General features: G+C 39.2%; 1 pseudogene; it reads right to left on the bottom strand.

Moving 5' to 3' along the window:
- Positions 1 to 14,670: 14,670 nt before the first annotated feature.
- Positions 14,671 to 14,900, bottom strand: LOC101843086 (annotated as a pseudogene).
- Between the last annotated feature and the right edge of the window lie 2,110 nt (positions 14,901 to 17,010).

The raw sequence follows: 17,010 nt of genomic DNA, 5'->3' as shown, positions 1-17,010 counted from the left end.
ATGTGTTTTAAATCAATGATGTTGCAAGAAAAATATCTGGATTCTATGTTAAAAAAGAAGTATCCTGTAACACATGAAGTCCTAGCATTCAGATATGTAAGGATAGAAACTGTAACTTCATCAGAGGTGTCCAAGGAGACTCCCATCTAGGAAAGCCAGCTTAAGTTGGACCATAAATAGAAATGGAAAATTCAGAGTCCTCAGGAAGAAGTTAGCTTTATTAAAATCCCTGGGTTTCAAAGTCAAGTACAGGGTTTCAGAGATTGTAAAATGGTGAAAGAAAGAATGTGTCCAGAGATGAAAAGACTAACCTTTGGAAGATAAGAAATTCCTTCCCAGGTGTTCTAGCTGGTTTTGTGTGTCAACTTGACACAAGCTCGAGTCATCAGAGAGGAAAGAACCTCAGTTGAGGAAATGCCTCCATGAGATCCAGCTGGAAGGCATTTTCTCATTTTCTCCTTCACTGGAGGAGGTCTGAGCCTATAGTGGGTGGTGCCATCCCTGGGATCCTAGTCCTGGATTCTATAAGAAAGCAGGTTGGGAGAGCCAGGGAAAGCAACCCAGTAAAGCAGATCACCTCCACAGTGTCGGATCAGCTCCTTCCTTCAGGGTCCTGCCCTGTTTGATTCCTGTCATGGCTTCCTTTGGTGATGAACAGCAATGTAGAAAAGTAAATTAAATAAACTCTTTCCAACTTGTTTTTTGGTCATGGTGTTTCATCGCAGCAATAGGAACCCTAAGATACCAGGCCAGCTTTTTGCAATTAAATCAACAGGAGTAATGAACAGTTAGAAGAATTCTCAGGCTGATTGTAGAGGGAAAATATTTAACACAGATGAGAAGCATGTGTACGTTTATAGAACAGAAAATATATTGGTATTTTTCAAAAATAGAAAATTGAAGGGGAACTCATAATAAAATTAACCCAGAAATCCAAAGTGTGTAAATACCAAAATAGCACAAAATGTGTTCTTTCCTTCATTTTATTTCCACACTTCTAAATTTATTGTTTTGTTTATAGGCATATAAGCAGTTTGTCTCTCAGTTCTACTGAAGGATAAGCCCTAATGAAGAAAAATGTATTATGTGGCCTTTGCATGACTGATTAACTAGAAGCATAAGTGTAAAATGCAGACTTATTTTCAAAAGCATTTTATCATTCCACATTACACACATAAATTATAGTCTAATTACTTTATTCAATGTAGCTTTGACTTACGTTATCATTTGACTATTAAGCAAGGTGAAAATTTTCTTTCAATGATAAAACAATGCACATGTAAACACCTCTAAATTCCATTTAATTAGCAATCTTTCACATGTAACTAAGAATGAAATATGGGATCAACTTATCTTCTTTCTTAGTTTTAAAAACTGATATAGATATTATATATATATATAAATGGATAGGTACTTAATGAAATTCATTCAATGTTTATAATATTCATCTGACTATTGTAACAAAATGTTTTGTTTCCATATAACTAAAACTACCAATATATGCCATTGTTTTAAATATATATGGTGACTAATCATCAAGAAAGTATCTATGTAAAGAAATCTAAGTTGTACTGTTGATGAAAAGTTCTATGTTATATAATTATTCCCATGATTTGGTTACCTGACTATTAGAAATGGATAAACACTCTTGCGCTTCATTAGATGACACAGGTGTGTGTGTGTGTGTGTGTGTGTGTGTGTGTGTGTATGAGAGAGAGAGAGAGACAGAGAGACAGAGAGAGACAGAGAGAAGAGGAAGAGAGAGGAGAGAGAGAGGGAGGTAGGTTAGGAATAAGGGATAAGACAGAAGAAAAGGGAAAGACAGATACAATGAATGATATGAAAAGAAAGAATTAGTAACTGAAGATGATTTCAAGTCTATAATACAGACCTATGAAAGATCTTTGGAAGTACCAAAGTTCAAGAACTTAACATTTCACTCCAGCCACTATATGAAAATAAATATTGCTACAGCCATATCAGCTGATATGAGAAGATCTCATGCTCAGGAGAAAATTTTCAAACCAATATCTTAAGTTTTACTTTGTGTGATTTTAAAGATAAAGCAGATGTCATCTCTTGTCTATTAAGTTGTAGAGAAAGTTTTTGGGGTTGTTTAAAGTGACCAGCTCCCAATAACTTGAAGGAAAACATTCCATTCGATCATCTATATTTAAAGAACTAGTATTTGTGATTTAAAAAGGAGCCAATGATTTGGAATTCATGGTGCTTATAATATCAGCTAATATTATTTTCACAGCCTTTGACCATAGTGTTAAAGATTTGTCATTCAAAATGATAGTCTTCCTGAGTTTTTTATGAATCATGCTGAAGAAAAGCGGAGTAATGGATAAAGTAAAATTTTTGGCTTAAAAGAAGCTAGAGAAAAGCATAGTTCATATTTAAATGACTATATTTTTATTAATTTTACAGATATTTATTGAGCATTATACATACCCCAGTATGTGTAATTTTAAAATAGTAGATATGGTAGGCAATGCCTTAATACTCATAATACTAAGCACAGGGAATACAAGTAAATAAGGGAACAAATAAATGAACAATAACGTCAGGAACTGTCAAGTTCAGTAATGATGATAGACAGAGTAATATTACTGATAAATGTGGGCATTAGTCTGAGTGCTCTGAGAAGGCATTTCTATGGAGTAAATGTAATAGGAAATCTGAAAAGATACAAATATAAGTCATGCAGAAACTCAAAGGATGTGATTATTTTCCCCAGAAAACAGAATGAATAAGGATCCATCCTGAGGCAGGAAAAAGCTTGATAAATTCTAAACCAAAACAGATCCATTGTGGCTACAGTGTAGTAAAGAATACAGAGAGGTTGAGTGCTGAGTTCAGAAGGATGGGAATTCAGATCAAATGAAGCCTTGCAACTTAAAGCACTAGGGCCTAATTTGATTGAAATGGGAAGAAATACAAGGACTTAGGCAAGCTACTGACACAAAATTATATGTTTCAGAAAGGTTATTCATCAGATTATTCATAAATTAAAAGTGACTGTAGAATTTCGGCCTCACCCTCCCTGGGGAATGATATGGGGATTGGGTGGGGGACTGGAGGGGTGCTGGTAAAGGGACAAGGGAGGAGGGGTGGGAGAGGGAGCTGGGATTGACATGGGAAGCATTCATGTTTCTAATTTAAATAAAAACATATATTGAGGGAAAAAGTAACTGTATAATTGTATACTGATTTGAGATTACTGAAATTTTTGAATACAAATAGTTTTTGAAAATAGATTTCTGTTTCTCCTCCCCCGATTCCTTCTAGATATTCCGCACTTTCCTACCCATCAATCCACACCCATTATTTCTGCCTTTGATTACAATGTAAATAAGAATATATAATAACAATGATAGTAATTGCACACTTTGAGGAGTTTTACCTTTATTTTCCATTACTTAGGTTCTCGTTAGCTCATATATATTTGAATCTTCTATTATTAATTTTTTTTGCCTTTGGATTGTCTGTGGCCTCTAAGAACAAGAAATCAAAAACTGTACTGTCACACTAAATAGTCTCAAAAGAAGAAATATAAATGGCTATTACATTTGTTTCAGAATGTTCAAGACCATTAGCCACCAAGAAAGTACAAACTTGAACTCCTTTGAGACTCCATCTCACCTCAGTCTGACTATCATCAGAGAGCAGAGGGAAGGAGGAGGCACAAATGACTCCAAGAATATATGATAAAATATGAAGGCAACATTTTTATATTTAAAATTGTCTAATGTGTATGTTGTATAAAGTTACAACACACACACACACACACACACATACACACTGGCACTTGTGCTAAGAATGCCCCTCCCCAAGAACTATCTAAACATAAAACAACAACAACAAAAGTATCAAGCATGAGAAACCTCTTTTTGAGTGGTTGGTTAGGGTAGCTAACGTGACCCTCAAAACAATGTTATTGTTGCAGATAGTGGTTAAAGATAAGCCCCTTTTGAAGAAGACATGTGAATTTCAGACACAGGAATCAGAAGATTGGGGATGGATGTGACATGGAAATTTTCAAGCAGTTTTGCTTTCCTAGTACCAGAAAATCCTAGGCACAATGCTAAAGGAGGGAAGTAAGCAACAGTCGCCCACCCAGCTGTGACACCTATGAACCACAACAATAACCAGCATAACAAGGTATCATTAAGGGGCAATCATTGCACTCATACATTGGCAGTGGTTAACAACTATTTGGACTTCAGGCACACTCAGTAGGAGGGAACTCATGCCCAGCACTAGGAAGAAGCAACTTTTCAAGGTTAGAGATGTCATGTATCTTAGATAGGAATCTATTTAGCCAATTTATTAGACCATAACAATTCCTGATTCTCAAACATGTCCTTATGCAAATAGATAACTGTATTTCTCACCCCTCGAAAAGTAGGTTCTATTATAGGAAATCAAAATGATTATTAATTGCATGACGACTAATGGTCATAATGCAGAAATTAGTAGATGGTTGGGAACCCAGACCCTACAGCTTTATCTGCAACATCCAACAGTTTTATCTGCAATTCATTCTCAGGAGACAAGTTAGAAGGGCACAGGAAAGACTGTAAGAGTCAGGGGATCGGGAAGAACACTGTGAATTGTGTCCCCTGGAAATAACAGTGATATTGCAGACACATGAAACCTCAACATATGATTGATAACAACAAAATTAATAGATATGAAAATTCAGAAGGAAAAATCTCACAGGATCTGATTTCTAGACAAAGAACTACAGGAAAATAATGGCCTCTGTGAAAGGTAAGTCTTCTATCAAGAAAGAACCCCAAAATGGTCAACCTTGAAATTCCATAGATAAATCAATAATAAATGGATTCAGCAAGTAGTATATATTATTTTTGCATATGTACATATAAAAAGGAAAGGAAGTCATCACTTTGAGGGGGAGTGAAGGGGTCTTCGGCAGGTTGGAGGGAAGGACATAATTATATTTTATTAATTTTAAAAAAGAAAACAAATGGTAATGAAAGTTGGTATGTATGTGGGAGAAAGCAGAAACTTTTATTCATTTTTTAGTTGATGTGTAAGCTGATGTAATCATAGAGATAATTATAATGAATGTTCCTCAAAAAATAAAATGCCATGTGACACTTCTTGGTATATGCTCATAGGATTTCATATCGTACTTAGCTTCAAAGTTTACATAAGAATGTTTAATCTGGAGTGTCTACAGCATCCAGAAAGCTAGAAAGGGGTCAGGATGTGGATCCAGAACTTAAAAGGATGGTAAATAGAACATATGAGATGTAGAAGTAAAGGTTAAAATAGTGTGAAAAAATCAGGGATGGGATCCGGAAGATCAAAAAGAATGTGTAGGAAGAGTTAAACAAAACCAAGGATGTGTTTTAAAAATCCATTCAGGAGGCAGAGACAGGCAGATGTCTGTAAGTTCCAGATAAGCCTGGTCTACAAGAGCTCATTCCAGAACAGCCTCCAAAGCCACAAACAATCCTGTCTTGAAAAAAACAAAGGGCAAAACAAATCCATATGGAAATTGGCTACTTTGTAAGGTAATTTTGAAATTACATGCAAGTGTTTCAAAAGAGATTTACTCCATGAATGGATAATGCTGCTCACAGAAGGTCTAGGGTAAAGATAGGTAAAAGAGAAATGTACCTCATAGTCTCATGTATTTGCATATTGTTCCCAAGTTGGTGACACTGTCTGAAGTTTAGAAAACTTGGTCTAGTTGGGGGAAGTATTATCACTGAGGCAGGCTCTGAAGTGAAAAGTCTTATGCTATTTCTAAGGTCAGTTTTCTTCATGCTTTCATTCCTGGGGTTTTTATTCCTTCTCCTGCTACCATTTCCCTTCCATGAACCTCTTGAACCAGGTCTTCTTCAGATATATTATTGCTTTCAGTTTAGTAGTTAATGGGACTCCTGAATGCATGAGCAATTGGCTCGCTGATTCTTCGGCTTTCTTTTTGGGCTCCTTTCCTTCTGTTTGTTTGACTGTTACAATTTCAGTGAGATGTACTTTCATTTTGTTTTGTTAAAAAATATCTTTCACTTTTTGCTTATTTTATGTATTCTTCCTCTCCCCGCTCCTGTAGGTCCTATGTTCTGCGATTTAGTGGGCTGCTTCTGGAGTATGTGGACAAGTGGATGTCTGCATCTATATCTGTTTCTTCTTCCTTTTCGTATATATTTTCATTATGTTTATTTTTTCATTATGCTATTTTGTTTTATCTCATTATAATTTAATATTATCATATGACTGCTTGTTTTCTAAAGAGAGGAAGAAAGGGGATGGTCCCAGATGGGTGGGAAGTTGAGGAGGAACCTAGAGGAATAGAAGGAGGTGAAATTATAATCATGATATATGAAAGAAAAAATTATTTTCAATTACAGGAAAAAATAGAATTTTGAAACCCTGGAAAAAAGAAAAAAAAGAGGAAGTAAACACACAGGCAATCAAACAAACCAAGAAAAAAAACAGGGAGATTCCCAAGAGATATGCAATATTACCCCAGAGAAGTGGAAAGAGGCAAGATCTACTAAGCAGATAGGGACCAAGGGGGGAGCAGAGAAGGAACCAGGAAAAAGAGAGGGGATTAAGAGAAGTGTAGAAGAAGACATGAGGGAGCAGGAAAGTTGTGTTGGGGTAAGAATAGAGGACACCAGGATGAGAGATACCATAATAGTAGGAGTCATTATAGCTTTGAGGAGAGAGCTGACACTAGTGAGATTTCCAGAGAACTATGAGAATAACACCAGATTTCCAGAGATCTATGGAAAACTAAGTAATAGTGGAAAGACTACATTAATAGCCACTACCTGATGATAAGATTGATGACTACATTATATGACATCCTAGAACCTTCAACCAGTGACTGATGGAAGCAGAGACAGATACTCACAGCTAAATAGTGAACTGACCCCCTGGAACCCAGTGACAGAGATAGAGGAGTGATGAACAAAGGGGTCAAGACCATGATTGTGAAACCCACAAAGACAGCTGACTGGACAAAGGGGAGCTCTTGAACCCCAGACTGATGGCTAAGAGGCCAACAGGGGACTGATCCAGACTTCATGAATGTAGTGTAAGTGAGGACACCTCAGAAATCTCTGGGGCTTTGGGAAGTAGATTAGTGTTCACCATGAACATTGGGAGCCCCCTCCACATGGCAGGATTGCTCTCTCAGCCTGGACACATGGGGAAGCACCTAGGTCCTGCCCTGGATGAAATGACAGACTCTGGAGATCCCCCCCAAGGAGTGCCTCATCCTCCCTGGGGAATGATGTGGGGTTTGGGCTGGGGGTAGGGGGGTGGGGCTGGTGGAGCGAGAAGGGGTGGTAGCTGGGATTGACAATTGAAGCATGCATGTTTTTTTTGCTGATATGATTTTTTAAAATTTATTTTTCAGTTTAAATTTAGATAAGAAACAAGGTCGCTTCACAAGTCAGTTACAGGGCCCTCTCCCTTTCCCTCCCCTCCTTCCGTGCCCTCCCCCAACCCACCCCCCCCATTATCCCCTCTTTTCCCCAGGGAGGATGAGGCCCTCCATGGGGGTGTCCATAGTCTGTCATTTTACATAGGGCAGGGACTAGACCCTTCCCCAAGGATTCAGGGTGAGAGTGTACCTCACATTGTTGGATGGGAGTCCAAAGTCCCTGTATATACTCGGGATGGGTACTGATCTGCTGCCCAAGGCTCAATAGATTACCTAGGCCTCCTCACTGACACTCACATTCAGGGGGTCTTGATCAGTCCCATGCTGGATTCCTAGGCTGATGCTTGGGATTCAAGAGTTAACCTTTGTCAGGTCTGTCACGTCTGCTTCTCGGCCTGTGTCAGAGAACATGCGGAGGGTGTCAGGGATTGACAACACAGAGACTTGATTAACGATATAAAGAAAACTTTAAACAGGCTCCAAAAAGGTTCAAGAAAACCTCCTAAGAAAAGCTCCCACCAGAGAAGCTTCTGCTCTCTCCTCTACCCTGGCTGGTTATGCTCTGACCCCAGAGGTGGATGTGTGTGGGTTTTGAAGGTGCGGTTAGTCTTTGGACAAGGTCGAGGTCAGGGCGGTTTCCATGGGAAGGCCTTTTCCAGGAACTTATTGTATTGTTTTTTGTAAACATGTTTTTACTAAACATTGTCTTACAGCTGCCTACTCCCAGGCAGAAGGGGAAGTGGGTCATTGCTCAAGGTCTGGTGTTCCCACAAGGTCAACGGTTTCTGGGGGTTAAACCAGCCCAGTCTTAATCCCTTTGACCATCAGTCCTCCCTCTCTGTTACTGGCTTTCTTGAGTTCAGCTCAGTACTTAACCGAGGGAGTCTGCCTCTTCTTCGATCAGCCACTAAATGAAGTTTCTGTTTCCCAGACTCTCTGGCCATGGGATTGTAGGCTGGCACTCCCCAGATCTATGTCTAAAATCCATATATGAGAGAGTACATGCCATGTTTCTCTTTTTGTGACTGGGTTACCTCACTCAGGATGGTTTCTTCTAGTGTCATCCATTTGCCTGCAAATCTCAAGATTCCATTTTTTTTTCTGCTGAATAGTACTCCGTTGTGGAAATGTACCACATTTTCTCTATCCACTCTTTGGTTTAGGGACATCTAGGTTGCTTCCAAGTTCTGGCTGTTACAAATAATGCTGCTATGAACATAGTGGAACAGACATCTTTGTTGTATGAATGGGCATCTTTTGGATATATGTCTAAGAGTGGAGTTGCTGGGTCTTGTGGTAGGTTTATTCCCATTTTTCTGAGGAATCTCCATACTGATTTCCAAAGTGACTGAACCAGTTGGCACTCCCACCAGCAATGGAGGAGTGTCCCCCTTTCACCACATCCTCTCCAGCCTAAATTGACATTGGTGTTTTTGATTTTAGCCATTCTGACAGGAGTGAGATGGTATCTCAGAGTTGTTTTGATTTGCATTTCCAGGATGGCTAAGGATGTTGAGCACTTTCTCAAGTGCCTCTCAGCCATTTTAGACTCCTCTATTGAAAACTCTCTATTTAGTTCTGCAGCCCACTTTTTAATTGGGTCCTTTGATGTTTTGGAGACTTGCTTCTTGAGTTCTTTGTAAATTTTGGAGATCGACACTCTGTCAGATGTGGGATTAGTGAATATTTTTTCCCATTCTGTGGGTTGCCTTTTTGTCTTGCTGACTGTGTCCTTTGCCTTACAGAAGCTTCTCAGTTTCAGTAGGTCCCATTTATTAATTGTTGATCTCACTGTCTGTGCTACTGGTGTTATGTTCAGGAAGCTGTCTCTTGTACCTATTCGTTCAAGGGTACCCCCCACTTTCTATTCTAAGAGGTTCAGTGTGGCTGGATTTATGTGGAGGTCTTTGATCCATTTGGACTTACATTTTGTGCATGGCGACAAACATGGATCGATCCGCATTCTTCTAAATGTCAGCCTCGAGTTATGCCAGCACCATTTGTTGAAGATGCTTTCTTTATTCCAGTGTATATTTTTAGCTTCTTTGTCAAAGATCAGATGTTTGTACGTGTGTGGGTTAATATCCGGGTTTTCAATTCGATTCCATTGGTCTACCTGTCTATTTTTGTGCCAATACAAGGCTGTTTTCAGGACTATAGCTCTATAATAGATCTTGAGGTCAGGGATGGTGATGCCTCCGGACGTTGCCTTGTTGAACAGGGTTGTTTTTGGCTATCCTTGGTCTTTTGTTTTGCCATACAAAATTGATTCTTGTTCTTTCAAGGTCTGTGAAGAATTGTGCTGGGATTTTAATGGGGATTGTATTGAATCTGTAGATTGCTTTTGGCAGGATTGCCATTTTTACTACATTGATTCTACCTATCCAAGAGCATGGGAGATCTTTCCATTTTCTGAGGGCTTCTTTAATTTCTTTTTTTTAATGATTCACAGTTCTTGCGATACAGGTCTTTCACTTGTCTGGTTAGCGTTATCCCAAGGTATTTTATGTTGTTTGTGGCAATTGTAAAGGGTGATGCTTCTCTGATTTCTTTTTCAGCCCCTTTATCATCTGTATATAGTAGGGATACTAATTTTCTTGAGTTGATCTTGTAGCATGCCACTGTGCTGAAGGTGTTAACCACCTGTAAGAGTTCCCTGGTAGAGTTCTTTGGGTCATTGATGTAAACTGTCATATCATCTGCAAACAGTGAAAGTTTGACCTCTTCCTTCCCAATTTGTATCCCCTTAATCCCCCTTTGTTGTCATATGGCAATAGCTAGAACTTCAAGTACCATGTTGAAAAGGTATGGAGAGAGTGGACAGCCTTGTTTTGTTCCTGATTTTAGAGGAATTGCGTTGAATTTCTGTCCATTTAGTTTGATGTTGGCTGTTGGTTTACTGTATATAGCTTTTATTATGTTTAAGTATGTCCCTGTTATCCCAGATCTCTCCAAGACCTTAATCATGAAGGGGTGTGGGATTTTGTCAAATGCTTTTTCAGCATCTAGTGAGATGATCATGTGATTTTTGTTTTTCAGCTTGTTTTATGGTGGATTACGTTGATGGATTTTCGTATGTTGAACCATCCCTGCATCCCTGGGATGAAACCTTGATCATGGTGAATGATTGTTTGGATGTGTTCTTGGATCCGATTTGCCAGTATTTTATTGAGTATTTTTGCATCAATGTTCATGACGGATATTGGTCTGAAGGTCTCTTTCTTAGTTGTATCTTTGTGTGGCTTGGGGTTCAAAGTTATTGAAGCCTCATAGAAAGAGTTTGGCAAAGACGCTTCTGCTTCTATTTTGTGGAATACTTTGAGAAGAATTGGTATAAACTGTTCTTTGAATTTCTGGTAGAATTCTGCACTGAGGCCTGTACTTTTTTTGGTTGGGAGACTTTTGATGACTGCTTCTATTTCCATAGGGGTTATAGGTCTATTTAAAATGCTTATCTGTTCTTGATTTAATTTTGGCAAGTGATAGATATCCAGGCTATTCATTTCCTTTAAATTTTCGAATTTTGTGGAGTACAGGTTTTCAAAGTATGACCTAATGCTTCTCTGGATTTCCTCAGAGTCTGTTGTTATGTCCCCCTTTTCATTTCTGATTTTGTTAATTTGTGTGTTCACTCTCTGCTGTTTGGTAAGTTTGGACAAAGGTTTGTCTATCTTGTTGATTTTCTCAAAGAACCAACTCTTCGTTGCATTGATTCTTTGTATTGTTTTCCTGGTTTCTACTTTATTGATTTCAGCCCTCAATTTGATTATTTCCTGGCATCTACTCCTCCTGGGGGAGTTTGCTTCTTTGTGTTCTAGAGCTTTCAGCTGTGATGTTAATTCTCTGGTATAACTGTTCTCCTGTTTCTTCATGTGAGCGCTTAGTGCTATGAACTTCCCCCGTAGCACTGCTTTCAAAGTGTCCCATAGGTTTGGGTATGTTGTGTCTTCATTCTCATTGAATTCGAGGAAGTCTTTAATTTCTTTTTTTTATTTCCTCTTTGACCCAGGGATGGTACAGTTGAGCATTATTCAATTTCCATGAGTTTGTAAGTTTTCTGCAATTTGTGCTGTTGTTGAATTCTAATTTTAAAGCATGGTGGTCTGATATGATGCATGGAGTTATTCCAATTTTTTTGTAGCTGGTGAGGTTTAATAGGTTGCCAAGTATGTGGTCGATTTTTGAGAAGTTTCCTTGTGGTGCTGAGAAGAAGGTATATTCTTTTTTATGTGGATGAAATGTTCTATAGATGTCTGTTAATCCGAGTTGGGTCATTACTTTTATTAGACCCTTAGCTTCTTTGTTGAGTTTCTGTCTGGTATTCCTGTCTAGTGGTGAGAGTGGTGTGTTGAAATCTCCCACTATAACTGTGTGGGGCTTTAGATGAGATTTAAGTTCTAATAATGTTTCTGTTACGAATGTGGATGCCTTTGTATTTGGGGCATAGATGTTCAGGATAGACACTTCATCTTGGTGGGTTTCACCTGTGATGAGTATGTAATGACCCTCTTCATCTCTTTTGATTGTTTTCATTTTAAAGTCTAGTTTGTTAGATATTAGGATTGATACCCCTGCTTGTTTGTTGGGTCCATTTGATTGAAAAATTTTTCCCAACCTTTAACTCTCAGGTTATGTCTGTCTTTGAAGGTGAGGTGTGCTTCTTGTATGCAGCAGAAGGAAGGGTTTTGTCTTCGAATCCATTCTGCTAGTCTGTGTCTTTTTATGGGTGAGTTAAGGCCATTAATATTGAGGAATATTAATGACCATTGATTGCTCATCCTTCTTCGATTTGCAATGGTTGTTGTTGGTGGAATTATGTGTGGAATTTCACCCCTTTGTTCTTTTGGCTGTTGGTAAAGAGGGATTCTCTAATGCCTATGTTTTTCTGGTTGTAGTTAGCTTCCTTGGGTTGGAGTTTTCCTTCCAAAATTTTCTGTAGGGCTGGGTTAGTGGATACGTATTGCTTGAATCTAGTTTTGTCAAGGAATATCTTGTTTTCTCTGTCTATAGTAATTGAGAGTTTTGTCAGGTATAGTAGTCTGGGCTGGCATCCATGGTCTCTTAGTGTAGGTAGAATATCTATCCAGGACCTTATGGCTTTCAAAGTTTCCATGGAGAAGTCAGGTGTAATTCTGATAGTTCTGCCTTTATATGTTACTTGACCTTTTTCCGTAGCTGCTCTTAATATTCTTTCTTTATTCTGTATGTTTGGGGTCTTGATTATTATGTGTCGAGGGGATTTTTTTTTGTGGTCCACTTCATTTGGTGTTCTGTAGGCTTCTTGTACCTTCATTGGCATGTCTTTCTTAAGGTTGGGAAAGTTTTCTTCTATGATTTTGTTGAATATGTTTTCTGCCCCTTTGAGGTGGATTTCTTCTCCTTCTTCTATACCTATTATTCTTAGGTTTGGCCTTTCATGGTGTCCCATATTTCCTGTATGTTTTGTGTTAAGGATTTGTTGGACTTAAGGTTTTGTTTGGTTGATGAATCCATTTCTCCTAGTGTATCTTCAACACTTGAGATTCTCTCTTCCATTTCTACTATTCTGTTGGTAGCTTGTATTGGTAGTCCCTGACTGTTTGCCCAGCTTTTCTATTTTCTGCCTTTCTTCAGATTGTGTTTTTTTTTTAGTGTCTCTATTTCAGTTTTCAACCCTTGCAGTGTTTGCATTGCTTCTTGCAATTTTTGGTTTATCTTTTTGTCCATTTGTTGCCTTTTATGAATTTTTTGGTTTGTTCTTTCTTCCATTTCTTGCGTTTTTTGGCTTGATTTTTGTTCTATTTCTTGCATTTTTTGCTTTGTTTCTTCTTCTATTTCCTGCCTTTTTTGGTTTGTTTTTTCTTCCAATTCTTGCATTTTTTGGTTTGTTTTTTCTTCCATTTCTTGCATTTTTTGGTTTGTTTTTTCTTCCATTTGTTGCATTTTTTGGTTTGTTTTTTCTTCCATTTCTTTGAGGGATTTTCCTATATCCTCTTTTAGGGCCTCTATGATTTTCATGAAAGTGGTTTTAAGGTCGTTCTCTTCTGCTTCATTCGCATTGGAATGTTGAAGTCTTGCTGGTGTGGAGTCTCTAGAATCTGGCAGTGTCATATTTGTTTTTCTTTTGCTGAGTGTGTTTTTGTATTGTCTCTTTCTCATCTCTTCTTCTAGTGGGTGCAGAAAGAGCCCCTTACTGGTCTGCGGACCAGAGTTCCCTTTTTGGTGGGTGCTAGCAAGTCCAATAATCTGGTGGTTCTTCTATTCCTTGTCCTCATTCTGGTCCCATAGGTGGAAAAGAAGAGCAGGAATCTGGAGCTCTTAGCCTCCTACCTGGTCCCCTGGACCATGTGCTGGTCCTGTTGTACCTGATCCGGAACAGCTATTCCCCTGGTCTCCCTGGCTCCTCTGGTTTCCTGGTCTCATTGGTGGGAGAGAAGACCTGGAGTCTGGGGTGCCTGGTTCCCATCGGGATTTGAAACTCTGTGCAGTTCCCAGGCGATCCGCAGGCACTGGAACACAGGCCGGGAAGCCAGCCTGTTTACCTGATGCTGCACAGGAACAGCTGCTTCCCTGGACTCCCTGCCTCCTCTGGTTTCCTGGTCTCATGGTGGGAGAGAAGACCTGGAGTCTGGGGTGCTTGGCTCCAGCCGGGATTGGGAGCTCTGTGCAGTTCCCAGGCAATCCACAGGCACTGGACGAAGCATGCATGTTTGTAATTTAAGTTTAAAAAAGGAAAAAAAAAACAATCTTCCGGTAAAAGAAAAAACATGCCATATGTAAAGCACAAGAAACACAGACACACACAATCCATAAAAAACAAAGCCAGAAAGTATAATGTACAAACAAAGACCAGTAAGACACAAAAAGATGTCAAAACAATGCAAGAGGAAACAAATGTCTACAAAAATCAAAACAACTTAGGGTTCATTTTGTGTTAGCCATCTACTGTCGGGAATGGAGCCTTCCCGTTAGTGGTGGTTAATATGTACTTCCGTTCTCCTCAGGGCTCCACATGCTATGAGAAAGAAGAGATGAGGCTTTTAAGGGCCAGATGAGACAAAATGATCCATGAAAACAGTGCCTTCAGACACAACAGGGATGATGCACATCCCATCCCACAGAGATTTGATCCTGCTAATGCAAACTATAAGAGGAAGAAAAGACGCTTTCAACAGAAAAGGGAATTGTTAAATTTAATAATGTTTGTAATTTTAAAGTACTAATCATACCTATGTGTCATTTTTCGCTTGATAATTTTATCCTCTACTTTCAGAAAGTTTAAAATTCTTGGGGCCAAGGCAGGAGATGGCCTTTCCTGTTTTGTTGACGATTGCCAGCAGGACGTTCATGCTGTGCGGACTCAAAGCAGACATGATTTTTGGGCAACAATGGTGAACTGCATTCCTCCCAGCTTGTTGAGGACTCAGGAGATGGCTTCAGCACATCCTTCACAGCTCATATCCACAGAGAATTAGTGCTTTGGCATGACTTACTCGGCACAGGCAGTGAAGGGTGGTGACAACTGGGATGCCTCTCCTGGGGCAGCAATGCAGCACCTGTGTAGAGCATTCCTGGAAGCCCCACTTTCAAGCCTACTGAGCCTTCTGTTAGGCCCTGCCCTAGGGCTGGGCAAGAAATGAGATACCATAAGGGAAGCCATTATAGTTTAAAGAGAGATCTACAAGAATGACCCCAACCAAGAATCTAAGTAATAGTAGAAGGGCTACCTTAAATGTCCTTCCCCTATAATGAGTTCTACAAGAATGACCCCAACTAAGAATCTAAGTAATATTAGAAGGGCTACCATAAATGTACTTCCCCTATAATGAGATCTACAAGAATGATCCCAACTAAGAATCTATGTAATAGTAGAAGGGCTGCCTTAAATGTCCTTCCCCTATAATGAGATTGAGAACTACGTTATATGCCATCCTAGAGCCTTTATCCAGTAGGTGATGGTATCAGAAGCAGACAGCCATGCCTAAACTCTGAGCCAAACTCCTGGAATCCAGTTGTAGAGAGGGAGGAATGAGGAGCAAAGGGGTCAATACCAGATTGGAGAAACACAGCTGACATGAGCAAGGGGGAGTTCATGGACCCTAGACTGATAGCTGAGAAACCAGCATAGGACTGTCCCAGATGTCCTGAAAGTGAGTGTCAGTTAGGAGGCTTGGTATTTCTATGGGGCATCTGGTAATGGGTCAGTATTTATCTATATTGTACAAATGGATTTTGGGAGCACACTCAACATAGAGGGATACTCTCTCAGCCTAGACACATGACAAGGACCTAGGCCTTGCTCCAAATGATGTGACAGACTTTGAAGATTCCCTCATGGAAGGCCTTACTCTCCCTGAGGAGCAGAAAGGGGTTGAGATAGGAGGTAAGTGGGGGGCAGGGGAGGAGAGGACAAAGAAGCACTTGGGAGTGACATGTAAAACAAGATTGTTTCTAATTTAAATTTAGAAAAGATAGGAGAAAAAATTTAAATTCTAAATATAGCAAAAATATAGCATGACTGTTGCTCAGAGAGCAAAACGTGAAAGTCCCAGTGTGGTCTGTGATTTAATCATCAGGTGATAAGGGAGTCAAATGAATTCCTATACTAGATTTTAATGACTTGCCAGCATTTGAAACCTGTTCTCAGAGTTAACAGTCTAATGGTTCCAAATCACATATTGTTTTTATCAAATCATCTTTAAACATTTTACTGTCTCCTCCTACTTGATGAGCTTTTTAAGCAGATACAGGTCTGACAGCATTTGTATAATTGCCATGGATTTAAAAAATGCAGTTATAACATTTCATGAGTCCTGCATACTGTGCCTCTTCCTCCTTTAAATAATCAGTGTCTTCATCTGATACTGGAGAAAGTCTCTGATGATGATTGGATAAGAGACTGATCTATGAGTAAAGCAGAATATCATAAGTAATTTTATTGATGCTTTAAACCAGTTGTATTTGGTTTTACCCTGGGTTTCTGGGCTATTCATTCATGGGAACAGATTAGGAGATGCTCAGACAGACATTAAGCAGGGAGAAAGTTTGAAGGTGAGGTCTCCATCAAATGCCTTCCCACAGAGCTGAGGGAATCCTACAGAGGAGGAGGCAGGAAGGTTGTAAGTATCAAAGGGGATGGAGGACAGTAGGAGAACAAGGCCCTCTGAATCAACTAAACAAGTGCATATTATCTTGCAGAGGCTGCAACAACAACCATAGTGTCTCCCTGAGTCTATGCAAGTTTTCTGTATGTGTACTATAGTTATTAGATTACTAATTTTATGGAACTTTTGACTATGAGAAAAATTTGGATCTTACTCTTTTGATTGCTCTTTGGATTCCTTGCCTGATAGGGAATGTCCTTCTGTATGGTGTGAATATATGCTTTTGTCATTGTTTGATGAATAAAACTGCTTTGACCAATGGACAGGCAGGAATTAGCCAGGCAAGAAATCCAAACATCGATAGAGAAAGATAGTAGTCAGAGTCAGAGAGATATCATGCAGCTACTGAGGAAGGAAGAGACCTGGGAATTACCTGTAAGCTAAATCCATGTGGAGATACACAGATTAATAGAAATGGGATAATAATTAAGA

Source organism: Mesocricetus auratus, unplaced genomic scaffold (assembly GCF_017639785.1).
Source record: "Mesocricetus auratus isolate SY011 unplaced genomic scaffold, BCM_Maur_2.0 Super-Scaffold_100008, whole genome shotgun sequence".
Lineage (NCBI taxonomy): Eukaryota > Metazoa > Chordata > Mammalia > Rodentia > Cricetidae > Mesocricetus > Mesocricetus auratus.
The sequence above is the reverse complement of the archived record's forward strand: the minus strand, read 5'-3'. Positions and strand labels throughout refer to the sequence as shown.